Source organism: Macrobrachium nipponense, chromosome 49, assembly GCF_015104395.2.
Source record: "Macrobrachium nipponense isolate FS-2020 chromosome 49, ASM1510439v2, whole genome shotgun sequence".
Classification (NCBI taxonomy): domain Eukaryota; kingdom Metazoa; phylum Arthropoda; class Malacostraca; order Decapoda; family Palaemonidae; genus Macrobrachium; species Macrobrachium nipponense.
The window spans coordinates 13,188,251-13,209,128 of record NC_087224.1 but is presented as its reverse complement, the minus strand read 5'-3'; the positions used below and the strand labels follow the sequence as shown (position 1 = coordinate 13,209,128).

At 36.4% G+C, this 20,878-nt stretch overlaps 1 protein-coding gene across 9 annotated transcripts in view; it reads right to left on the bottom strand.

Annotated features, from left to right (window-relative positions):
- The window catches only part of LOC135205341 (lachesin-like), a 98,527-nt gene that overhangs the window by 72,338 nt on the left and 5,311 nt on the right, over positions 1-20,878 (bottom strand). For 2 of the 9 annotated variants that reach the window (XM_064235793.1, XM_064235802.1), the window contains exons 2-5: positions 19,359-19,412; positions 16,132-16,161; positions 11,448-11,481; positions 4,488-4,534 (exon numbers count right to left, since the gene is read on the bottom strand). The gene's annotated coding sequence lies outside the window, so the exon portion shown is untranslated. The remainder of the gene's footprint in view (positions 1-4,487; positions 4,535-11,447; positions 11,482-16,131; positions 16,162-19,358; positions 19,413-20,878) is intronic. The other 7 variants (XM_064235794.1, XM_064235795.1, XM_064235796.1 and 4 more) reach the window with 7 other exon arrangements.

The following is a 20,878-nucleotide window of genomic DNA, read 5'->3' as shown; positions in this document are numbered from 1 at the left end:
ATATAGCGCCAGTTAGAATGATAGCGGAATGGAGGTAGATTATCGGAAGTGCTAAATGGCGCTAGCATATCGGAAGTATAGCGTGCTATAGCGCTGGACTGTCAGAAACTATATTAAAATATATCTAAGTGGAAATAAATACTACCCAGAATTATTAAATAAAATAGCTTAATATCATTTACTTAAAAAATATATATTATTGTAATGACGTTAAATTATTAAATTATATACAGCAAAAGGACGCTAAATTATCTAAGCTATATTTCCAAATGACAGATCAACACAAATCTAACATTAAATTCTGGTCAGAATTCTTTCAAAATTTTTGATTTTTGAGAGAAAATTAAAAAAAATTGATTCTGGAAGAAACTCAAAAATAAATTCCAAAAAAAATTATTTCTAGAAGAAATTCAAAAATTGATTATAAAATAATTAATTCTGGAAACTCAAAAATTAATTTTAAAAAAATAAATTCTAGAAGAAACTCAAAAATAAATTCCAGAGAAATAAATTCTGGAAGAAACTCAAAAATAAATTCAAAAAAATAAATTCTGGAAAAAAAAAAATTCTGAAAGAAATTCAAGATGGTTAAACCAAATTCCTCTTTGAAATATTGAATTAATTAAATTTTAAATTTTGAAAGAAATTCCCAAAAATATTAACCTAAATCCCACTTTAAATTCTGAGAGAAATTTTCAAAAAATAAATTCTGGAAGAAATGCTCAAACATATTACCCAAAATCCTACTTTAAATTCTGAGAGAAATAAAAACTTTAAAATCTAAAAGAATTTTTAAAAAAATATTAACTCGAACCTCATTTTAAATGCTCAAGTAATTTTTTTAAAAATAGGACGTCAAATTCTGAAAGGAATTCTCTCAAATGACCTGAATCCCAATTTAAATTCCGGAAGGAATTCTCAAAAATATGAATCCAACTTTAAATTCTAGGATAAATTTTTAATAGCTGGTAGAAAATCTCAAAAAAATAAATAGATAAATAAATTCTGAACAGAATCCTTTAAAAAATAGATTGACAAAGTGCATTGAGATTTAAATTTCAGGGAGCACGAGTTCGATCCCCAGAGAGGGCGAAAGGAAGGCGAGATTTCCCCAATCCAAGCCTTGTTACTAGTAGACTGGTTCGTGTCTACACCGCGAATGCCTTGAGGGCTTAATACCTCCACCACAAGTATAACCAGTTTAGACCCCGTCAGTTCACACCACGCGGTGAACTGTTGGCATTAATAAAGGGTCCACTGCAGCGTCCCTTCGGCCCCTAGCTGCAACCCCTTTCGTTCCTTTTACTGTACCTCCTTTCATATTCCCGTTGATGGGCTGAATGACCTCATAGGTCCTGACTTTTGACCTTCATCTTGAGGTCACTGGTCATTATGAAGTCTCAGTTTTCTGGTGGATAGTGTAGCCACAGAGAGAGAGAGAGAGAGAGAGAGAGAGAGAGAGAGAGAGAGAGAGAGATAATGAAACCAGCTAAAGGAAATTAAAAGAAAATAGACAGAGAGAGACACAGAGAAATGGAGAAAGAGACAGACAGACAAAGAGAGATTAAATTAGGAGAGAGAGAGAGAGAGAGAGAGAGAGAGAGAGAGAGAGATTCACACGAAGAGAGAAAGCAGAACTGACGAGGATTAACAAAAGAGCAGACAGAAAGAGATTGGGGGTTGGAGGGTTAGATGAAAAGATACAGAGAGAGAGAGAGAAAGAGAGAGAGAGAGAGAGAGAGAGAGAGAGAGAGAGACAATGGCTGGCTAGGGACACCCTAAGTTAGCCCATATGTCACCGATGCCCCGGCCTGATACCGTCACACTAACACCAAAGCTGCAGCAATATTTATCTAAAACACATTTTTCCCTTTTTTTTTTAAGTTCCTCCTGATAGCTTTCGAATCTTTTGGGACCGGGGGTTGGCAGGGGGCGCGGGGGTTGGGGGGGGGGGTTGCTAAACAAAGCTTTAAAATCCCCCTCCCCCCCAAACCTTCATTCCTAATTCCTGCTTCCTTGTGTTTGTGTGTTTGTGCAGCCAAGAGAGATTCAAGAGCTGCCATGAGCTGTCAAAAAATTTCCCAGAACTCCGAAGAGCTCCCATGGGATGTCAAAAGTTTCCAAAAGCTCTCAAGAGCTGCCAAAAGCTGCCAAGAGCTTCCGTAAGCTAACAGGAACTCTCAAGAGCTTCATAGAGCTGCCAAGATCTTCTCAGAGCTATCAAGGGCTGCAAAGAACTGATAAGAGCTTCATAAGACTCTCAGAGGCTGCAAAGAGCTGCCAGAAGCTCTCAAGAGCTTCCAAGAGCTTGCTGTAGCTGTCAAGACCTGCTGATGGCTGCCAAGAACTACTCAGAGCTGCTGCCAATAGCTGTCAAGAGCTTCCTAGGCTCCCAGGGGCTTCAAAGAGACGCCAGAAGCTGTCAAGAGCTTCCAAGAGCTTGCTGTAGCTGTCAAGACCTGCAAATGGCTGCCCAGAACTACTCAGAGCTACCAAGGGCTGTGAAAAGTTTCCTAGAGCTGCCATTTGGTAGCTGCCAAGGACTGTCAAGAACCGTCATTTGGGGCTGCCAAGGGCTGTCAAGAACTGCCATTTGGGCCTGCCAAAGGTATATTTAAGACAAATGATAAGATGATAAGTTATAAATTAATCAGACAGTCACCTGGAATTGGCAGATGGGTGACAGGTGAAGAAAAAGTGATAACATAACGTAGTTGTTGCTAAAAAGAATGTAAAAACTGCGCCAGAAAGATAATCAGCGATCAGTTATCATTAAATCTTTATACAGCAAACTGCTGAGATTTATGCACATACTTTTGAACGGTACGTTACGTCTCTCTCCCTCTTTCCCTCAGGTCAAAACGGAAAGAGTCATAGACCGAAAAATACTCCCCCATACATTGCAGTCATACAGTAGCTTGCAAGAATGATAAAAGAACGAAGAATGGGGAAAGAATAAGGCAATAAATAAGGCGAAGAATCAGACCAATGAGAAGATGAGGTCCTGGAATTCAGAGCAACAATCACAAGAAGAAGAAGAAGAAGAAGAAGAAGAAGAAGAAGAAGAAGAAGAAGAAACTTCGATCTTTTTACCCAATGAGTTATTTAGTATTTTGGTCTCGTAGACCAGACCTCGGGAGAATTCTCTCTCTCTCTCTCTCTCTCTCTCTCTCTCTCTCTCTCTCTCATCCATTCGGTGGTCATTTTCTCATCACGACTTTTATCCCGTGATTTCATCGTCCTGAATTGATCAATATTACCTGGAGGTTTTTTTTTTCACGTTTGCATTTGTAGATTACTGAGGAAAATAGAATCATTCGAGGTGAATTCGACTTGAAATGTTGATCTATGGAATCCAATTCTGTTTTTTGGTGTTTTTCTCAGTCTTGGGAATCGATAATTGTCTGATATTCTGAACCATTTTATCTCCTTTGATAAATAGAAAACCCTGCAGAGAGAGAGAGAGAGAGAGAGAGAGAGAGAGAGAGAGAGAGAGAGAGAGTATATAAAGATGATACTGATAATGACAGTCATAAACCGCAGAGTTTTTTAAAACATATTACAATATTACAATATTAAATATAATAACCGATGGATTTTGTAGCCAAAAAATTACCAGGAACTTGGTCTAGCAAATCTCTCTCTCTCTCTCTCTCTCTCTCTCTCTGCAGGTGACAATTAGCAAAATGACCGGAAGCCGCCAATCGCCGGTTGTCCATTCCTGGCCACAACTTGGCAATTTACTCTCTCTCTCTCTCTCTCTCTCTCTCTCTCTCTCTCTCTCTCTCTCTGAACATTGCCTGTCTCTTGCATGCTTCTTTGGTTTCATTTTCCAGTTAAAAATAACACTAAAACATGATTTAGTAGGATGGAAATTTCCCTCATATATAAACGTCTACTACAACCGTCTCCCACTCAACTCAAAATATCTCGGGAACGGACGCACGGAATTGGACGAAACTCGACAGGGAGACTCACTGCTTATCGCTAAAGACGCATGCCAAATTACGCCGTAATCACCCACCAATCAACTCATAATATCTCGAGAAGGGACGGACGGAATTGAATGAAAATCGACAGGGAGAACGAGTGTTTATCGCTAAAGACGCATGCCAAATTGCGCCCTAATTCCACGATGTAATGATGCTGTTATAATCCATCTAAGAGAGATTCCTGTACTGAAACCTGATACAGTTAAGACGTTAAGATGCCATTAGGAGTCTTTATAGGAAGGCGGTATCGGATTAACTCATTTTGCGGTGTGTTGCGTAGGTTTGTAGCACCCGACAAGCAAGAACTTCATATATAATTATTTAGTGGGAGGCTTTGGGATTCTCTAGACGAGAGAGAGAGAGAGAGAGAGAGAGAGAGAGAGAGAGAGAGAGAGAGAGGCCTATTCGAAAATTCCCTCTATTCGACCCCCCCCACCAAAAAAAAAAAAGCTTAACAAGAAAAACAGCTTTAAAAAAATCAATATATTTACTTACCTAGAAAAACATTCACGAAAACAGTCAATCGATGTTTATGTGGCACCCTGTAAAAAAAAAAAAAAAAAAAAAAAATTCTAAGTTTCTTTTACATATATCAAAAAATAATTCAAATTTTCAAAATAAAAATAAATTGAAAATTGAACAAGTTAAATTTTATATGTTCTAAAAATTCAAAATGATGTGTTTTTTTAATATATAAGAATAGAATCAAACACTTTTTATTTTTAATTTTCAAATTAATAAGCGTGAATTTTTGTATGTTCCAAAAACTAAAAAAAAAAATATTTTTGAATTTTCAAGAATAGAATCAAAACCTTTTTCTAAAAATTCGAATTAATAATCATGAATTTTTTAAATGTTGTATCTTTCCAAAAATTCAAAATTGTTTTTTGAATTTTCAAGAATAGAAATAACTTACTTTTAAAACAATTCAAATTAATAATCATGAATTTTTTTTAATTTTGCATCTTCCAAATATTAAAAAAAAAAAAAATTCCAAGAATAGAACCAACATACTTTTTAAAAAATTCAAATTAATATTTTTGAATTTTTGAAACTGTATTTATGTAATTGCAAATAATTTTTGAATATTAGAAATATTGACACTACCCAAAAATATCCAAATAAATATGGTTATAACTTAAGTACCATTAATCTAAAAAGAATGATTATATTCAACTTTAAAATTGTGAAATAATACAACTAAGAATTTTATTTTATCTTGCAAAAGTTTTAATATTTTTTTAAGTTTGAAAATAAAAAATAGACCATGTTCTGAAATAAAAAAATTCAATAGAAACTGCATCGGCTTCAATTAAAAAATACATAATACAAAATCATTTTTGAAAAGTTAAGTAAATCTAAATTTATTCCGCCTTTTGTAAGCTATAACTAAACCGAATTTATTTCAAAATAAATTTATATAAGTTTTCTTCTCAGTTTTAATTTTATTGTGCATTCAAATTGTTTTTAAATTAACAAAAAAATTGCATGCAAGCTTATTCCACTTTTTTCCACACAGACAATAAGTATACATATGCATATATATGTAGGAATATACATATAAGATTACGAATGTCAACATGTACTAATATCCAAACACAGTCACAGATTTTTTTTTTAGACATTTCATAAGATGCTGAATATATCTAATAGGATTTTTGAAATCTTTTATGAAGTGAATTTGTCAATAATAATTATTTTTATAATATAAAATATCATGAACGTATCTTTTTTTTTATTTCATCATACTTTTAATAGTATGTAATCCCCACAATGATTTGGGGGATTATAAGTAATCCCTACAATTATTTTTGTGAGAATTATAAGTAATCCCTGCAATCATTTTTGTGAGGATTATAAGTAATCCCTACAATTATTTTTGTGGGGATTATAAATAAGCCCAACAGTGATTTGGGGGATTATAAGTAATCCCCACAGTAATTGTAAGTAATTCATACCATTATTTTTGCGGGAATTTGTTGGGATTATAAGTAATCCCAAGAATGATTTGTGGGGATTACTTAGTTTACGATTAGTTTGGAATAACCATTTTTGTATTGACATTACAGAGAGAGAGAGAGAGAGAGAGAGAGAGAGAGAGAGAGAGAGAGAGAGAGAGAGAGAGAGAGAGAGTACACCCACACGTTACGGACGATTGACTGATTGACGTAAATCAACTTGGCGACGAAATTGTTGTTTGCAATCCATTCGGGCTTTTCACCCGCGCGTTTCAAACGCGTCTCTCTGCGGGCGTTTTTTTTTTTTTTTTTTTTTTTCGACCACCGCCCACCACCCGAGCGGATGACGATGATGATGCGAGACAGACAGACAGAGACAGACAGAGAGAGAGAGAGAGAGAGAGAGAGAGAGAGAGAGAGAGAGAGAGAGAGAGAGAGCCATCATTATCTCCGATTACGTCCGCGTAATGAGAACTCGACTCGCGATCACCGAAGCTTAGACTTAACTAGCGTTTTCGAGTATGTCGTAATCACGATCCGCCTAGGAGCGCATCCGGCATACCCCACCCACCCCCCACCTATCCCTGGACGACCCCCGCGAGACTCCAGGAGCTCCTGGAACTGTAGCTAATTGTTCCAGAAACAAGCGGCGGCGACGGCTAGCGACCGACGACGCAAACCGCTAGCTTTACGTATAAGACTCTCCGCTCAACCGCGGCTTAGATCCTGCCGCGTCTTATGGCAGCGGTAATTGTGGATTACTTCCGACTTTAAGTTCGATCAATGTGATTCGTTTCTTTTTCTGTTCGGCCTCAGGGCTTCGAAACGTAGTAGGCTGGAGGGCTGCAAAATGGCGTGTCGATCGTCCACCCTCCAGTCATGAAATGCACCGAATTGCAACCCTCTAGCCTCACTAGTTTTTAATTTTATTCAAGGCTAAACTTAGCCACGGATCCTGCTTGCCAGATGTATGGGAGACCCACCCTCATTCCACCGCATCTGGTGAGCAACTGAGGAGCCGCCGGTCTTAGCTGATGGTTTTATACAGATGAATTCCGTCACTCCGTAGAGAATCAGTCCTCTCTCTCTCTCTCTCTCTCTCTCTCTCTCTCTCTCTCTCTCTCTCTCTCTCTCTCTCTCTCTCTCATACAGAGGCTTCTCAAAGGGTGCTTCATAAAGTGTAATCAGAGAGAGAGAGAGAGAGAGAGAGAGATTACAGTCATGATTAACCGCATAATGGACATTCATTATATATTTTCAGCTAATTGATTTCAACGAAGTAGTTTTAAATTTATGATCGCTGTATGTTCAGCGTTGGGTTGAAGGGGATACTCATCGAAGGTTGTTGGGGGTATACGTGGTTAATTTGTGTATGCTTGGTTAATTCGGGGATACATGGTTAAACTGTGTGTATACTGTGTTAATTCAGAGATACGTGGTTAATTTGGTGTATGTTTGGTTAATTCGGGGAAAAATCTTTAATTCATGTATACTTGGTTAATTTGGGATACATGGTTAATTTGTGTATACTTGGTTAATTCGTGGATACATGGTTAATTTGTGTATACTTGGTTAATTCGGGGATACATGGTTAATTCGTGTATACTTGGTTAATTCGGGGATACATGGTTAATTCGTGTATACTTGGTTAATTTTAGGATACATGGTTAAATTGTGTACACATGGTTAATTCAAGGATGCACTGCTAAGTTAGGGTTTCCATGGAATATGTGTCAACTCCGAAATTATTTGGATAAATCTGTTGGGGGATACATGGTACAGCCCACGATTAATTTTGGGATACATGGTTTATTCATGGATACATGGTTACATTAGGGTGTATACACTCAGGAGATAAAATGACTAAGTTTGCTGAAAAATATATGGTATACTTAATAAGTTCGTGGATACATGGATAATGTGGAGATACATGGTTAATTAGGGGATACATGGTTTTTAATCTGAAATATAAATTTTTTTTTTCAACACAGGAGAGTCGTCCTTCTGTTGAAGGATACATGGGGTATTTGGGTAAATCAGGAATACATGGTTAAGTTAGAGTATACATGCTTAAACTGGCACATTTTTCCAACTCAAGAAATACACGATTAAGTCTGTTTGTGGTGATACATGGTGGGATTGGTTAATTCATGGATACATGGTGAAGTTAGGGTATGCATGGTTAACTAAGAGATATGTCACTAAGTCTGTTGAGGATATTAAGGTGTACTTGGTTCATTCAAGAATTCAACTTAGGGCATACATGGTTGACTCGTCATATTCTTCCACTCTGGACATACGTGGTTAATACATTTTATACCTGGTTAAACTCAGAGATACGTGGTAAAACCGAGAGTGCAAGGTAAGGAAATAGATGCATAGATAATTCAAGGGATATTTCTAAAGTCAGGGATCTCTTGGTTAACTCACAGCATACATGGATAATTCATAATATAGTTAGTCACAGCAGATGCTACATGACCTGGTCAAGGGATACCTGATTAACTAAAGGTGTGGTTAATCAAATCAGAAGATACAATGGTTTAGTCTTGGGATATTTGGTAAAGTCGGGGGTTCTTGGTTAATACAAAAGATACATGGTTAACTCGCTTTCTCCATTTCTCAGTAGGTCTAATACTTTCCTTTCTCCCTTTCACTGCTAATCACAGTACTTTCTTCACTAGGAATACCTGTGCTTTCTTTTCGATTTTTACCTCATAGCACCCACTTTCTCTTTCCTTTCGCCGTGAATCACACTTTCCCTGTTACACAAAGTATAAAGTACTTTCTTTTGTCCCTTTCACTACAAATCACAACACTTTCTCTACTATCACAGAACAAAAAATGGCACTTTCTCTCCTAATTACACCCTATTTCAAAATAAATCATACTTTCTTTGTCTCTGTCACAGCAAATCACAGCACTTTCTCTCCCAAGTTCAAAGCAAATCGCCACTTTCTTTTCTCTCCCAGTTTCACAACAAATCACACTTTCTTTGCATTCGCTACAGACCACAGCACTTTCTTTTCCATATCACAGCCAATCACAGCCACTTTCTCCTCCATATTACAGACAATCACAGCCACTTTCTTTTCCATATCACAGCCAATCAAAGTCACTTTCTTTTCCATATCACAGCCCAATCAAAGCACTTTCCTTCCCATGTCATAGAAACCACAGCACTTTCTTTTCCATATCACAGCCAATCACAGCACTTTCGTTGCTCCTTTCACCTAAGTCATAGCATCACAGTACTCCCCCCCCACCCCCCCCATAACCCCCACCCAACCCCTTCACTACAAGTTACAGCATCGTCTTAGCCTCTTTCACAGGATATCACATGGCACTTTTAGTCCACCCATTTCATAGCAGGTCAAAGCACTTTCCCTTTTTCCCTCACTTTCACTTTCTAAAACACACATACACACACACACACACAGCCACACTGGTAAGGCAGGGCGTGGAAATCGAAAGATCGGAGGAACTTGAAACTTTAGCCGATCTGTTTGGTGACTACGATTTTACAAGGGCAATAAATGGCCCAGGAAAAGAGTCGGGGGGGGGGAGGGGGAGGGGGAGGGGGAGGGGGGAGGTAAGAGGGGTGGGGTTGCTGTAGAGGGGTCCGGGAAGGGATTATTTTGGCGTGAGGGGTGAGAGAGGAGAGAGAGAGAGAGAGAGAGAGAGAGAGAGAGAGAGAGAGAAAGAGGGCAGCCAACCCAAAGTTGAAATGACGAGTTGTTGGTAGTTTTTAGAAAAATGAGGTTAAATTTAGAGGTGGTAGTTGATTACGAATGTGTTTGTGAGAGAGAGAGAGAGAGAGAAGAGAGGGGCCAAAGTTGGTATTAGTTAAATGCTGGTGCAGTTATTAATGTGTGTGTGTGTGTGTATGAGAGAGAGAGAGAGAGAGAGAGAGAGAGAGAGAGAGATCTGCTATCTGTTTCACGGCAGGCGGGTTCAGAATTACCTCGATGAGGCCCTCCAATCAATCAAAATGAAATGTATATAAAGCCTTTCTGTGCAAAGGGCCCTCCCATAAAATATAAAATGTATATAAAGACTTTCTACTCAAAATAGGTAAATGAAAAATTACCTCGAAGAGGCCCATCCCTTAAGGCCAACAGAAACAATTGTACATTTCCTCGCCTGCTTCGGGGATCGATCGCGTGTTCCCCAGCTGTGAGCTGATTCATATATCTGCGTGTGGCAAAGATAGGGTATGGCGTACCAGAGGCCAGGGTCATATTTGTCGTCGACCAGCCCGGGGTCAGATTATAAAGGCAAAGGGAACTGTACCTACTTATATCTGAAGGAGATTCGAACCTGCAAACTGTACCTATACCTATATATGAAGGAGATTTGAACCTAAGAACTGTACCTACTTATATCTGAAGGAGATTCGAACCTGCAAACTGTACCTATACCTATTCATTTTTTTTTGAAGGATATTCTAAATAAGAAACTGTACCTATATCTATATATGAGGGCGCTTTGAACCCTGCCAAGTACCTACCTATAAAATGAAGGAAGAATTCGAACCCTACGAAACTGTACCTATTACCTATATATGAAGGAGATTCGAACCTGCAAAATGTACCTATACCTATATATGAAGGAGAATTCGAACCTAAGAACTGTACCTATATCTATATATGAGGGCGCTTTGAACCTGCCAACTGTACCTATACCTATAAATGAAGGAGATTCGAACCTACGAACTGTACCTATACCTATATATGAAGGAGATTCGAACCTGCAAACCGTACCTATACCTATATATGAAGGAGATTCGAACCTACGAACTGTACCTATACCTATATCTGAAGGAGATTCGAACCTTGCAGACGATTAAACACAAACACACTCAGGGCCTTGATGCTATTAGCATTTAAAAAAGCATTCGGAATCACTGGCGTCTGCAGTAAAATGGCCCGTAAATACCTCCGAGAAGGAAGGAAGGCCCACTTTCCCGTGTGTGTAATACCCTCTTTAAAAGTCGGGTGGGGTTTGGGGTTGCGGCGGTTGGGGGCGGCGGTGGGGGGCGGTGGGATATAGGTTGCTTTCTGTACCCTCTGAGTCTGTGAATAAATCTGGATTCGATGGGTTATCTCTCTCTTTCTCTCTCTCTCTCATCTCATACACACCACACACACACACACACATACACTGGCTGTAGCTAATCATCTGTTTCTCTCTCACTGTCTTCTCTGACTCTCTCTCTCTCTCTCTCTCTCTCTCTCTCTCTCTCTCTCTCTATACAAACGCATCAATAACACAGACATAACTATCAGCAGATAGAGAATACATTCTTTACATCTCAAAATATTCAAATCCAAATTAGGGACAGAAATTGAGACATTCTCTCTCCCCGCCAGGATTCGAATCTGGGCGAGGAAGGCCAACCCAACACCATGTCAGAAAGAATGGGACTTTTGAGGGATGACTGTTATGTTTTTTTTTTTTTTTGGGGGGGGGGCAATAGTAAATAGCATTTACTTACCTACCACGATTCACGTAGAAGATGGCCATAGTCCCTGGGGAGAGAAGGAAAATGCCTTGAGAATAAATGTTTAATTGAGATCAATTTACCTTTTTATTTTAGATAAATGCTTTAGTTAAAAGAAATGATATATATGTATATATGTATATTTATATCATTATGTATATAATACATACATATGTATGTATTCATGTATAAATACGTGACCTTTTGTATTCACAAATTTTAAACCACATATATCATCTTACTATTGAATTCACCACACATTAGGAATGACCCACACCAACGAGAATTTACAATTGGTAAGCCCATCTGACCCAGCCAGGATTCGAACTATGGTCTGGTTTACATACAACGATAGTCAGTGACTTTGACCACCCACTACTAGGCTATCAATAGACGCATAAGTTGATGTCGACTCAACCGTGATAATTGTCCGCTAAGTTTGGATCATTTGGTTCACCATTTTTGGTTTAGTGTTAAAGAAATCTATTGTGCCGGCTTTGTCTGTCCGCCCTCTGATATCAACAAGGCGTGATCCAACCTCCAGCTTACTCAAAGCGCATGCGATGTTTTCCCCATCACGCTTAAGTTGTAAGCATTATATTCCTAGCTTTTAACATGAATTAAAACATACTAAAATCTACTGTCAGATAGAGCCTTGTTTCACCAATGAAAATTAATATAAATATAATATATTCTATTAGAAATAAATTTTCTGTAATGTTTAAATGTTTAACATGCACATTATTTTTTTTTACATTTTCATCCTAATAAATAAATCATAAATATCCTGTCCTAAAATTCCTGTATCTTTAACTTGACGCGAAACATTTTTTTCAGACCTTTTTAGGTCAGCAAAGTAGTTTGTAGGCTTACTCCTCGAGTAAGAGAAAACTGCTGAGGCTAGACGGCTGCAAATTGGACTGTTGATCATCCACCCTCCAATCATCAAACATACCAAATTGCAGCCCTCTAGCCTCAGTAGTTTTTATTCTATTTAAGGCTAAAGTTAGTCATAATCATGCGTCCAGCAACACTATACGACAGGCCACCACTGAGTAAGCTTTCATTATATTTGAAGTCATTGGCCCCAAATACTATGCAAAGTTTACTTAAGTAACGATATTTTACGCACTGACTGGAGAAGGGAAATGAAGGAAGTAGCCTCTCTTCAGGTGCTGGGATGAGGATGGTAATTACCCTCTTTCCAGTCTTGTAAGGAAACTCTTTACTTTTAAATCCCACCAATGCTTATGAGTTTGTTCATGAAGTCAATGAAAGTATAAACGTTCAATCATGAATTTATATTCGTGAAATGTTTGAACACAATCAAGTTTTAACCAAATTTATGTCCGTCCAGAATTAGGACAAACAGTTAATTTTTATTATTGTCTTTATTATCATTTAATATTCATCATTATTGCCCATGTTGCCTAATGACACACATCCATACACAAGTCTTCAGGGATGCGACTGCTAGCCTCACGCCCTTTGCTTGCGTCAAATGAGGTTTATTATCCAAAATCGAGTAGACGTTTTGACCTGTGTCTAAGATACTGTTGGAATGGTCTACTGTTTAGACAGACAAAACCTTCCATGGAATTTCCCTCTCAGGAATTCTTGATCTCAAGAGAAATACGTTTCAGCAAATAAGTGAAATGTCACTGAAACTTAGTAAATATCACAAAACATTCAGTGTTAAGCTTAATTCAACACTAACTTTAGCAGTTCTTGAGGCAAGACTAATGCGTAGACAATCTTGTCATAAATCAGTTCCCAAATTTGGAGGACATTGTGATTTATAACGGAAATCCTATTTCGAAAAATTGGTAGAACAGTTTGTCGGAAACTAAGACATCCGCTGACAAAAAATGGAACCATATATATAATCGCCATATTAGTTCAAGAACACACATAAGACCCTCTGGCTTACGTATAGGTCTAACCAGAGTAGCTAGCTGGTCAGATAGTGACACTGATGTACATGAGCTCTGTGGGTGTAATGCTTAGCAAATACGTCTAATTTACCGGTTTAATTAAGAGAAACTGTTCATAAGTACTGTGGAAAAAGGAAGCTTGCCATCAGAGAAGACACAAAGTACCTAAGTATCTTCGAATTGCCAGAAACAAGTAGAGTGCTTTTCAAGATGGCGTTGGCTACCCCCGCAGAGCCAATTATAGAGTGGGGATAACGGCCAGAGATCAGTGGATCGTTAGAGCTCGAATCCTTCTCTCAATCAGGTTCACATCCCACTAACTACACCACTTCTTAATCCAATACAGATCTCCTTCAGAACAAATCAAAACTTCACTTTAGAACTGTACCTAGTGGGCTTATATCTGTAACGAGTGTAGCATCATCTGCAAAACAAAGTGTCGCGTATTGCTATTTCATTTCTGAGCCTGAGAGTCATTTCACGAATAAGAACCGTTAATAAATGCCCCAGAACTACGCGAGATATGTATGGGCTTACTCTAACAACTGTCTTTAGAGATTTGTATTCAACAGTCTTTGGGCTAACTGATTCGAAGTAGCAACGACTTCCAAGTCGGTCTTTGAGTATGTCCAGAACTCTAAACGTTGTCTAGTCTGTTGCTGATGTAACTATAGTAGATTCACATCAACCGTGCATCTGATGTCTAGGCCCGTCCCTTACGACGCTATTGACTGGCTGTTGATAAGCCAATTGGCTCATCAACAGCCAATCAGGAGCGTCGTAAGGGACTGGCCTTGACATCAAATGCAAGGTTGATGTGAATCTCCTATAGTTAGTCCACTCATCAGATATTTTAGAGACCACTTATATGAGATGATTTTGAACCCCAACTAGATTAGTACATAGAAATCTGATCTTCCAGAAACTGAGGAGGATGAGACGAGCAAGAAGGTCGTTTCAGTACTCTAACCAGTGTTGAAGAATAACATACTGTAGGTAATAATGACATACTGTCTATAATGACGATGGAATTAATATATGGACCTGAGACACATTACAGATCATCTGTGACTTGTAGCCAGTCCGGAGCATTTGAAAATAAAACCCAATGACAGTCTGAGTGAAAGTATGCACTAGACCTCTTAGGAACTGTACACCACAGGATAGGCTGATATTTTCAACGGGATCTCTCGGTATTCCGTTTGTAGACTTGTAGTCTTTTGTTCTTCCCTGGGAGACTATTTTCGTTTGAGTAAGAGCCTTCTCTCTCTTTGCTTTACAGGACAAAGTGGCCCACAAATCTGGGTGCACTCTTTTTGGAGAGGGAGCCTTCCGCATGGTTGTTGGTCCTCCGTCCGCCATATTTCTTCCGCGCTGAGCACCAGTGTCTGAAGCACGTTCAGAATATGGAATAATAAATTCTGCCGGTATATCGTCGCCAACGGAAGGATGTTCACAATCAACATCTTGGGTGGGTAAAAATGCCCAAGCACTAAAGCATTTCGCCTTTATTGCAAAAAAAGAAGAGTCAGCACCTGCACCTTTAGACCTATATCTAACACTACATTTTCTTGGGTGGAATTCTATACGGTGCCACAGCTCCCATGCCAAGAATTTCACTAGTACTACATGAGATTTAAGACAGTCTCGTGACGAATATTTATGTCCAATGATTATCTGCGAGGATTATCGTCATCATAACTATAATTTGCACCATGTGAACTCTGTCTTAAAGAAATAAGTCGAAGGCCTTTTTACTTAATTACAGCTATTCTTAAGACATTTACATTGGGTCGTTCAAAGCTGCTTGGAGGCATTGCAGAAAGAGATTTAGTTTTGGCAGTTTATTTTGATCAAAGACATACTTTAATAGCTGATATTTATTCCACTTTTAAGGGAACCATCACTAAACTCACGACAGCCTGTGGCCTTTCAATTATTCCACTGAATGCTCAAGTTTTGTAAGGAAAACTAAAGTTACGTTAGGTTAGATTACTTTAACCCACTGACTTCTCAAGTTATGTGGGTTAGGTTAGGTTAGGTTAAGTTATGTTACCAAACTGACTACTTGAATCTTTTAAAAAATCAAGGATTATTTGCCAGAACTTATCCCTTTTTTACCCACTTTCTGACATAGTTAATTTGTCAATGATCTCCACGAAATAAAAATCTGCCTTTTTTTTTAGTTTTCTGCAAAGAAAACTATCGTGCCGTCCAAACTTATTCTGCCCGACCTCAGATCTTAAAATCTACTGAGGCTAGAGGGCTGCAAATTGGTATGTTGATCATCCACCCTCCAATCATCAAACATACCAAATTGCAGCGTTATACCCCCTATAATTTTTATTTTATTTAAGGCTAAAGTTATCCATAATCATGCGTCTGGCATTGATATAAGCCAGGCCATCATGGGCAGCGGCTCGTACGGGAAACTCGAATGCGCCGAAGAAACTTCGGGGGTATTTTTTGTTCCTTTTGGGATGTTGCTAAGAAGGGTGAAACCCAATCACACCCAGAAAAACATTCTTTGTTTTGTTGCTGTTTCTCTTAACAAAAACTAAAGTTTTCCAGACTATTCTTGGCAGTCACTTTCTAAGGCACCAAGAGGTTCACTTTCCTAAATCTCAATTAATGATCAACTCCTTCAAATGGCACCACACACACAATTAAGCGTAAATATCTGGAATGATAAATTTCTAGCTTAAGGGCTTAAAGAATATATATAAATTCATCATTCTACTCACCAGGTGTCCAATAGAAAATGGCCATAGTGTCTGGAACAAGAAGAAAGAAGACTTATTATAATAATGAAATTGACATAGACATGGGAAGGATATAAACAGAAATATATGATATTTCAGCAAATAAAGGAATTCATATCCATAAAAGCTAATATACAATTTATATATTATATGTATAATATGTACATATAATATATATATATATATATATATATATATATATATATATATATATATATATTATTTATTTATAAAGGTAATATAAGAGAGAGTCGATTAGCCACCTGAAGATAACCGCAGCCATATACTGAAACAAAACCTATATAATCATACCCATCCAACATCAGGATATACCAAGCTCTCGCAGAGCAAACATACCCATCCATAACCATTATCACAAGCAATAACTTCAACCTATAACCAGACACTCTCCCGTTGGCCCAGTAATTCTCCGACGCGCATGCGCGCAGGCGCAAGACCGTCCAATTAGAAGGAATTTATGGGCAATGAATCCCATAGATTTTTTCATGTCTTTCAGGGCGATTTTTTTTTTTTCAGTTGGTTATGGTGAGTTGTAACTCTCAGTATGGTGGTTTAAACTTTAAGTTGTGGTGATTAGATTGTATGGATGTGATTATGATTTAATCGCCATATTTGACGTTTCTGTTCTTATATGAGTTTATCACCATGATTCACTGTTATATATTTATTAGTTTATCACAATAATTCTCATTCATATTCTTATGATTTTATCACCATAATTCACATTTATATTCTTATACTTTTTATCACCTTAATTCACTGTTATATATTTATGATTTTATCACAATAATTCTCTGTTATATTCTTATGATTTTATCACAATAATTCACATTTATATTCTTATGATTTTATCACAAATATTCACTGTTACAGTCTTATAATTTTATCAACAAAATTCATATTTATATTCTTAAGATTTTATCACTAGTATTCACTATTACATTCGTATAGTCTTATCAACAAAATTCACTGTTATATTCTTAGGATTTTATCACAATAATTCACTATCATATTCTTATGATTTTATCACCAATATTCACAATTATATTCTTATGATTTTATCTCCATAATTCACTTTTCTATTTTTATGATTTTATTACTAATATTCATTATTATACTCTTATGATTTTATCACCATAATTAACAGTTACATTCTTATGATTTTATCACCACAATTCATTATTGTATTCAACTGATTTTAACACAACAATTCACTTTCCTATTCTTATAATTTTATGACAATTATTCATTATTGTATTCTTATGATTTTATCACAATAATCCATTATAATATTCTTATGATTTTATCACAATCATTCATTTTTCTATTCTTATGATTTATCACCATGACTCACAATTATATTCTTATGATTTTATCACCATAACTATGGTGTTAAAATCACAAAAATACAATTGAGACGTATGGTGATAAAATTCTAAGAATATTATTGTCATATATGGTAATAAAATCTTAAGAATATAATTGTGAATTATGGTGACAAAATCATATGAATATGATAGTGAATTTTTGTGATAAAATTCTAAGAATATAAAATTTCATAAATGGTGATAAAATCATAAGTATGTAATTGTCAGTTATGGTGATAAAATTATAAGAATATAAAAGAGGATTTTGGCGATAAAATCCTAAGAATATAAGTGTCACTTATGATGATAAAATTCTAAGAATATAAGTGTCATTTATAATGATAAAATCATAAAAATATAATAGTGAATTTTGGTGATAAAATTCTAAGAATGTAAGTGTCACTTATAATGATAAAATCATAAAAACATAGTGAATTTTGGTGCTAAAAATTCTAAAAATATAAGTGTCACTTATAATGATAATATCATAGGAATATAATTGTGAATTTTGGTGATAAAATTCCAAGAATATAATTGTCACTTATAATGATAAAATCATAAGAATACAATAGTGAGTTTTGGTGATAAAATTCTAAGAATATAATTGTCACTTATAATGATAAAATCATAAGAATATAATAGTGAATTTTGGTGCTAAAAATTATAAGAATATAAATCACTTTTAATGATAAAATCATAAGAATATTAGTGTCACTTATAGGGATGAAATCATAAGAATATAAATGTGAATTATTACGATAAAATCCTAAAAATACAAATGTGAATTATTGTGACAAAATCATAAGAATATACGTATCACTCATGATGATAAAATCACAAGAATATTATCGTGAATTATTGTGATAAAATTCTAAGAACTCAGTTATCAATTATGTTGATAAAATTACAATTATACAAATTGATGCATTCTAAATAAATTCATTTTTAACTAGTTATTCAAACACCATTACTTAAAATGGTGGAAAGATCTGGCTAAAATACTTTACAAGTTGAACTACTAGTTAAACTATCCTACAAGAACTAAAATGTCTGGTTAAGCTACTTTTACAAGAATCAGAAGCTCTACTTAAACTACTTTACAAGAATGAAGATATCTGGGTAAACCACTTTAGAAGAATCAAGTGGTCTGGTCAAACTACTTTACAAGAATCAAAAGATCTGGTTAAACTATTTTACAAGATTCAAAATCTCTGCTCTACAAGAACTGAAAGATCTGGTTAAACTACTTAACAAGAATCAAAAGCTCTGGTTAAACTGCTCTACAAGAAGCGAAAGATCTGGTTAAACTACCTTACAAGAATCAATAGATCTGATTAAACTACTTCACAAGAATCAAAAGATCTGGTTAAACTATTTTACAAAAATCAAAATCTCTGCTCTACAAGAACTGCAAGATCGGGTTAAACTACTTTACAAGAATCAAAAGCTATGGTTAAACTGTTCTACAAAAACTGAAAGATCTGGTTAAACTCTAAACTCTTTTACAAGAATCAAAAGCTCTGGTTAAACTGCTCTATAAGAACTGAAAGATCTGGTTAAACTGCTCTACAAGACTCAATAGCTCTGGCTAAACCACTTTGCAGGAACTAAAAGATCTGTTTAAACTGCTCTACAAGACTCACTAGCTCTGGCTAAACCACTTTGCAGGAACTAAAAGATCTGGTTAAACTGCTCTACAAGACTCAATAGCTCTGGCTAAACCACTTTGCAGGAACTAAAAGATCTGGTTAAACTACTCCATAAGAATGAGGAGATATGGTTGACCCACTTTGCAAGACTGAAAAACATCAGATTACTCACCCTAGACAGCCTGGACTGTCCTAGCCAAGTGGGTTCTAGCTGACGGCGACGATTCTGCAACAAAAGAGAAGATATTGTAATATCTCAGTTTCCTTGTCTTGTGTACTACTCTGTGCTGGTCAATACATGTTCAGGTGTTCAGGACAGATTTACAGAGTAGATTTCATATTGTAAATCTTTACTTCAAGAAAAATTATTAAGTTTGAAACTGTCTAGAAAACTATAAATTACATACAGAGTAGATTCTAAAAAGTAAATCTATAGGCTCACAAAAATTACCCAGTTTGAAGTTTCTAGAAAACTATAAACTACATACAGATCAGATTATAAACTGTAAATCTTTAGGCTCAGAAAAATTACCAAGTTTGAAATGTGTCTATAAAACTATAAATTACATACAGAGTAGATTTTAAAAAGTAAAACTATAGGCTCAGAAAAATTACCAAATTTGATAGTGTCAAGAAAACTATAAACTATAACTGGCATATAAAATGTGTCAGCCTGATGGACTACATAAGATCGATTTTATTGCTTTTTTATCCTTTATTTATTTATATATTAGTTAATTACCCTTTTTCTACATAGCACAATAAAACACTAGTATTTTGCTTCAAGATGACGCCGGAATGAACACCACAGCATAAACGGTAAGTTCACACACAGCGAACAACGAAAATATTATTATCGTAGCTCTGGCTCGCGGACAGACAGGACTTGTGAAGGCCAAGTGACTGAAAGGGTTAACTATACGGATTATAAGGGACATTATACCAGCTTGAGTGTGACACTCTAAGCTCCAAAGCTTTGATCATATCCTCACTTAGCTGTCCAACTTCTTCAGCTTTTTCTTGAATAAATTTGCACCAACTGAAGAACAAATTCTGTAAGAAGGCTCGTAGCTTCGAATGTCACATTCGAGTTAGTATAACATCATCTAAATTCATTCGCACTTTTCCTATTTACCCTCAGATCTTAAAAACACTGTGGCTAGAGGGCTGCAAATTGGTATGCCGATCATCCACCTCCCAATCATCAAACATAACAAATTGCAGCCCTCTAGCCTCAGCAGTTTTTATTTTATATAAGATTAAAGTTAGCCATGATCATGCGTCTGGCACGGCTAAGGGTTGTAAACCTCACTTTTGTATTCCCATCGTCCAGCCCGGGTTCCAACTATTTCTTAACCTTTGTCCTAAATAAGTTTGGCGACAGAAGGTATCTAAGCCAGGCCTTCGCCAAAGTAGGGACATACCGTCCCGACCTTATCTCACGTCGCAGTCAATTTTGACATTACTGATGGACCAGAAGCAATAATATTGACATCAGAAGATAGACAGGAAGACAACTGTCCAGAATAGGAAACATCTAGAATTATTGGCGAATATTTAAAACACGAAGTAAAAACATAGGTCTAATTTTTTCAGAATGATCTCGGATGTTAAAAATGCCATTGAAGTAATGATTATTGCTTTGTCATTTTCCATGTTTCTCGTCAAGAAACGACGCAGTTCGAGCCAGAG